At 37.2% G+C, this 6,012-nt stretch overlaps 1 long non-coding RNA gene across 1 annotated transcript; it reads left to right on the plus strand.

The window, feature by feature from the left end:
* Positions 1 to 517: 517 nt before the first annotated feature.
* Positions 518 to 5,582, plus strand: LOC134299666 (uncharacterized). Its single transcript, XR_010006927.1, has 2 exons — positions 518 to 3,534; positions 4,596 to 5,582. It is a non-coding gene; the product is annotated as an uncharacterized LOC134299666 (long non-coding RNA).
* Positions 5,583 to 6,012: the final 430 nt, after the last annotated feature.

The raw sequence follows: 6,012 nt of genomic DNA on the forward strand, positions 1-6,012 counted from the left end.
CAAAAATACAGGGATTCTGAGAACTGTCCAAAAATACTTTCCCCATCTCTTTAGATATTGAAATTGCAGCAAAGCTACAAGCTGGATTTTTCCAAGTCATACTATTTCTGTCCATTTGATATTGCCCCACCCCACCACCATTGTATTCCACGTGATATTTATATATGAACTGTGTTTTAAAGTACGTAAACACTCACTATACATTTACTGTTCTTTCTCCAGGGGCAGAATTCTGACTAGAACTGTATTTATCTTTGAAAAATCCACGGGGTCCCCAAACATGGATGTTATTGCACTCTCCACAACAACAGTTTAAGAATAAGTATGCTAAATTCACCCTGAAAGTAAATCCAAAGCAAATTGAAATTTTGACTGCTGCATCCCAGCTCAAACTTTGTAATTAGTGGATGGGTCAACATTTCAAAAAGAAACAGCACTGTTACTGCTTGCCAAATTCAAGATGCTGAATTAAGGTCTGTCTTTCAAAAACTGTCGAGTGCTTCCAATTTGGGGTTGAAAAAAAAACCAAGCTCTATAACAGCATTTTAAAAAGGCCATCCAAAATCAATGGTTGTTTTAAATAATATTGGTTTAGTTTTCAGAGGTGCTGGGCAACTGTGGCTGCTATTGAGTTCAAATGGAGGTGTTGATACTTAACACTTCTTAATCCGAGACTACTTCCTTTCATTTGCCTTGCAAAAGGTCCAGTGTTCAGGATGCGGTGTGCCATGTCACCCTCCATCCCTCTACTGAAAGAAACTAATAAGTGGTATTTCTCAGTAGCATTAATGTTGCATTCTAATTAATACTGTTAGAGAGGTTTTCATAAAATTGCTCTCAATTACTACTATTAATAGCCCACAAAATATTAGTACCTGACTACGCCTTCTTTCCTTCCTTTGCATCACTGGGTCACTAAGGACAAACTGAAAGTTGATGTGCCTCTATTTAGATTGCAAATTAACATATTGGCAAAGCCTATTCCATATTAAGAAGCAACAGGTTTCATGCTTGTGGTTTCCTTTCTGTATGACTTTGACTATGTTCGGAATGCTGTTGTTCAGAATGCTTAGGATTCTGCAGAAAGCCAAAAATAACCAGATCCAGATACTTAAGCCAACATCAGCAAGCCCTGTCCCCTTTCCTCTGAATGTGTGCGCATATTTGATGGAACCAGAAAAATAGAGGTTTAATTTTTAGACTTCTGCATACCCTTCAACATTTCACAGAAAAACTAGAACATATTGGACCAAGCAAGCTTAGAGTTTGTTAAGATGGCAAAATTTATTAATGAGAAAGAACAGTTGACATAGGATAATATAAGTCCTCAAACTTTTTAAGCAGAGAGCCAGGTCAGAGTCCCTCAGACTGTTGTGGGGCCAAACTATCATTTGAATAAAACAAGAATGAATTCCTATGTACACTGCACAGATCTTACTTGTAGTGCAAACAATTTGAAAGACCAATACAATATTTAAAATGAAGAACAATTTTAACCAACATAAAATTACCAGTATTTTCAGTGAGAAGCGTGGGTCTACTTTTGGCTGGTGAGATAGTCAAGTTAATTAGGATTGTTGTTGGTGTGTGACTTCAGATCATTTCAGACAAAGAGCATCCCTAAGTCTAAAGTTTAAGGTGGGGCTGGGTAAATGACTTTGGAGGGCCATATCCAACCCATGAGCCTTACTTTGGGAATTCCTGACATAAGAGAAGCTACAGCAGCTTGCTTTTGTCTAAGCCTGCTCACAAGGGTAAGATGTCATCCCCCTTCTCGTCTCCTTGATAAATCAGTTGAGTGCAAACTGTTTTTGCACTTTGTGGGCAGTCGGCAACTGAAAAAATGGGGCGACACAGAATTAACTGAGACTGTTCCTGCCAGCGGGTATGTCAATGAGTGTTTTGTCATTGTGCTGTGCAGAGAACAAATACAAAGAGCTGGATTCAAATTTAGGCAAGTATAATTTGGTGGAATTAGCCTTCTTTGCCCAATCATCATCATGGAAGGTCAGCCTACACCACCATCCACAACTTCTCAATAAGACACAGAAGATTGAAAGGACAACCTTGGATAGTTAGCAACATTACTTACTGTATATACTCAAGTATAAGCCTATAAAGCTCCCCTCGGCTTATACTCGAGTGAGGGTCCTGGCTGGCTTCTATTCAGGTCAGCTTATACTTGAGTATATAAGTATTCAGAGTTGGACAGTCTTATCTTATTAAAGTCTCATTATTATCTTAAATTACAGTTTTGTATAAATATTCAAAAACATTTAACCTACTGATGCCTCAAATAATGCAATTTTATTAATATCTATTTTTATTTTTGAAATTGACCCGTAGCTGCTACATTTCCCACCCAGTATGAATGGGAAATATTATTCACATATACATTAGCAAATAGAGTATTTTACACTCCAAAGTCTCTCTATTTTATTGTATGTTTATTTGGCATGCATGTAAATTAGGAACCAAAATGTCCCCATAACTTAATAATGGGGTTACATTCCATTCACTTTGATGGAGAAATTATTATTTATTATTCAAAATTATTTAACCATGAATGACTAATACTATATCATGCATGTAATGCTAGGACCAAGTCTTAGGAGTTAAGACATAGGAAACTGATTCATAGAATCAGGCTACAGCTCCACCTAGATCAGTACTGCCACCTTTGCCAGGTATCATCTATTGGCTCTTCAGAATTTCAGCCAGGATTCTTTTCTAGGTGTATCTATATCTGTGATGGTCTCCTAAGTTCTAATGAAGTATATTCCTGCTTATCTTCTCAAATTGAGAAAGATCAAATGCATTCAGGATGGGATGGTGTTACTTTATGTAGAGCTGAACATGATGGATGATGTAATGATAATGATGAATTAGTAGTAACAGCATCATTATTTATACCCCACTGTTTTCTAGAAATAGCATTAAAAAAGGCTGATGTGAATTTGATTTTGGGAGCAATGTGGAATATAAATCATACAATTAAAGCAAACAGGTAAATAGGATGGACAGGAGTTTGAGGGTCTGATGGAAGGAGGGCCGGGTAAGTATTTATCAATATTGTCTGCTATTTTCCATATAACCTCAGCACCATTCATACTGTAAAGCAGGCTGATAGTCTGATTGCTCAGAGCTAAGGTATTTGCCCTGATGCCAAAGCACTGAAGGCTAATGAACTATTAAAGCCCCGTGTTTCTATATTATAACTCAAAACATTTCTTCCAAAATCCAGTTATAATGTTACCATTCAGTTATCTACTCTAAATCAAAAATAGCTACCTGTTACAGCTTTTAATTAAGATAACTTTAAGGCCTATATATATGTTATGTAGCAGCAGAGGAAATATATTTTCTAATATACTTCAGAATATATATTCTACTGAAAATTAGTGTTTGGACTGTTAAAATAACCAAACCTTATTCAGTAAAAATGTTTAAACTATTTTTTCTTTACAGGTGGAGATGGGGTAACTTGATGCAGGCGGAAATAACGTGATGAGAAAATGATTCATGTATAGAAAAGTAAGCAAAGTAGGACCAAGTAGTGACTTTAAATTGGACATTAAACTAATCCAGGGCTATACCTTAATAAAGGCTAGAGCTGGGAATTCTTATGGATTTTCTAACTCATTGCTGGGATGACAGAGAAATGCAATAAATGTTCTATTACTTACACAAGCTGCTAGTTTTCAGAAAATTAGTCACCAGTGACCTTTTACCCTTTGTCTTGCTCTCCTCCACAATCAAAGCACCTGATCTGAATCAAATGCAACTCCAGGTTGATTTGATGGAGTTTCTCTAGTTTATGTAGTTAAATTCAAAATTGTTATGCTGCTAGATTTTTCAGCATTGAAGGGATTTTAAAAATTTGTTAATGCTCCTTGTCACAAAAAAGAAGTCACATCCTAGCTTTTGCCTAAAATCAAATCAAATCAAAACCAGCTATCATATGAAGAAAAATGATCATATATAGCAATGCAAAATTATGCTTCTGCTTGTCTTCACCTGAGTGTGCAAAGCAAAAATATTGCAGAGTAATATTCCCCATGAATACTGAAATTTAGCATTTATATTCAGTCAAAGGAGACCCACAGACAAGGATGAAGAGTGGGGAGAGGGAGTGTTTACGTTGTTGAGCACGTGCCAACTCCATAGTGGAATTATATTGATTAGTTTTCCAGTTAGCAGGTAGACCTCCTTGTGACCCTATTTTCAGGGTCACTAGATCATAATGCAATAGCACAAAGAAGCTGGTGTCCCTCCCATATTGGTTTCTGAGAAAAGTATGGACCTGGGCAAAAAAAAAATCTCACTGACATTTATTTATTTATTTTGGAAGGAATAAATGCATATATAAATTGCATGTGCAATATAATAACATGTAGCTCTGGGATATATAAGATAAAAAAATTAATCCAACCTTCAGTGCAGAGAGACCTTTAAAAACTGATTCTTGGCCAACACTGCTCTGTTTTGTCTGGATCAGATAGATATATAAATGAAAATCACCACACACACACACACACACAAATATTAAAACGGATCTGTACTTCAGAAATTTAACATTTGAATTGTGATTTCAGATATTCTTGAACTAGATGCGCAGCCAAGGAAATATGAAACCCAAGAGTACATGAGCAATATCTTGACTTTCCTCTTCCTTTGGATATCATCAACCAAATGTGCCACTGACTATAAAGGAAATCATGTGTTGAAGTCTAGTGCTGAATTCATAGCTGACATTTTCCATGACAGGTGTGCAACACTGAAGAAAAGGCAAAGAACAAGAAAAGAAAGCACCTAAAGAATGCTTTTAGGTGCTATTTTTAATTGTTATTTGAAGCTTACAGTTGACCTGAGTTCTGTAAAGGCACGAAGTCTGGATGCAAGGACTCAAATATCTGTTCCCTAACATTGGACCTTTCAGTATGCCTTTGAACTCTGTGTTCTCTGAACGTGTTGTAACTGTAGGAGAGTGCATGGATGGTTGGTAGGGGTGGAATTTTTTATAAAAAAATAATATGAAAAAGGCTTAGTTTCCAGCAGTTGCAGCAGCTGTTACATCTGTCTCTGAATTTTCTTAACTGAAATACAAGCAGGAAGAGAACAATGAAAACCATATTACAAGTATAATTATCATGTATGGAAGGTCAGGTTTTTTTAAAAAAAAATCTAGGCATTGCTGAACAGAAATGCTTGGAAGCATACCCCATTGTGTCTGCTTTGTGAAAACCAATCCATCTCTGGAAGGTAGGGAGGAGAATTTGCTGGACGGAAGGCACTGTTGTAGTCAAACTTCACCTATGAATGTGAGCATGACAAAAGGGGTAGTTGGCAAGCTTCTTTTGTGACACACAACACAGGATAATGTTCACCTGTTACAACAGCTGTATCTGCAATCATAGTTGTGGGGTTGGGTTGTTAGTCTATTGCACTGTCTTTTCATCCTGCATTGATAGTGTTAAAACATAGGCTTGGTCTTTCAGTACAGGAGAAGACAGGAGAAAGAAATGCAGACATCTTGATCATAAGGCTATTTGATGGAAAAATAAAGGAGTAATTGATCAATCGTTATGGACTTTTTGCCTCATTAATTTAAAGGAACGGGTTAGGCAAATGCTTTCTATTTCTGCTTGCTTATGCGTGATACAGAGGTGCTGTTTTTGGCCATGCAAAGATAATGAACTGAATCTTATCAGTTTCTACACTTTATTTAGGTGATCCCTCACTGTCTGAGTATGATGGCCTTCCAAGTGCAGTGCCTTAGCGTTGGATATGTAGGTGACTGTGAAACCCTATTCTTGAGCCACAAGTTCTTCCACAGTGAGGACATCAGTTTCTAGGTGGAAAGAGGTCCCGATCAGGATTAGCTTGATGCACCTTCCTCTTGGCACGTTTCTCCCTTTTGCTCTCCATTCATGCCTCTTTGATTTCCGCAGAACTGCTGGTCACAGCTGACCTCCAGTTAGAGCACTCAAGGGCCAGGGCTTCTAGGTTCTC

Source organism: Anolis carolinensis, chromosome 5, assembly GCF_035594765.1.
Source record: "Anolis carolinensis isolate JA03-04 chromosome 5, rAnoCar3.1.pri, whole genome shotgun sequence".
NCBI classification, from domain to species: domain Eukaryota; kingdom Metazoa; phylum Chordata; class Lepidosauria; order Squamata; family Dactyloidae; genus Anolis; species Anolis carolinensis.